We start from the raw sequence: 619 nt of genomic DNA, 5'->3' as shown, positions 1-619 counted from the left end.
GTCCGACCCCCTGCATAAGCAGGAAAGAGTGCTGGGTCTAGATGACCCCAGCTAGATACTCATCTAACCTCCTCTTGAAGACCCCCAGGGTAGGGGAGAGCACCACCTCCCTTGGGAGCCCGTTCCAGACCCTGGCCACTCTAACTGTGAAGAAGTTCTTCCTAATGTCCAGTCTAAACTGTGAAGAAGTTCTTCCTAATGTCCAGTCCAGTCCAGTCCAGTTCTTCCTAATGTCCCTCATTTCAAGCCCCATCTGGCTAACTAGTTTTAGAGACTTTAGCTTCAATTTTCATTCTGATAATCATAATAGGGGGTCACATGAAAGAAAAGATAAACAATAAAGGAGTCCATTAAAAGTTCCAGTAAGCAAAGAAAGTTTTTCCACCCCCAGATTTGCCACACATGTCTTGCAAGGCATCTTCACTTTATTCAGTACTTCTGATTTCTTCCTTCCCAAAACAACAGAATCAGCTCAATCATCATGCCCATCCATCTCATGAAATCCCAAGCTTGGGGTTCAAAAGAGAAAAAGAGAGAGCAGGAGAGAGAGAGAAAACTTATCTTACTAAGGAAGGACCCTTCCACTACACTGCCCTAAAAGTCTCCTGAGATCTGCTTC

The 619-nt window shown here is 44.7% G+C and overlaps 1 long non-coding RNA gene across 1 annotated transcript in view; it reads right to left on the bottom strand.

Annotated features, from left to right (window-relative positions):
- Positions 1-619, bottom strand: part of LOC102369351 — a 28,538-nt gene that overhangs the window by 516 nt on the left and 27,403 nt on the right. The gene's annotated exons all lie outside the window — the stretch shown is intronic.

The sequence above is a fragment of the Alligator sinensis genome, unplaced genomic scaffold (genome assembly GCF_000455745.1).
Source record: "Alligator sinensis unplaced genomic scaffold, ASM45574v1 scaffold349_1, whole genome shotgun sequence".
Lineage (NCBI taxonomy): Eukaryota > Metazoa > Chordata > Crocodylia > Alligatoridae > Alligator > Alligator sinensis.
The sequence above is the reverse complement of the archived record's forward strand: the minus strand, read 5'-3'. Positions and strand labels throughout refer to the sequence as shown.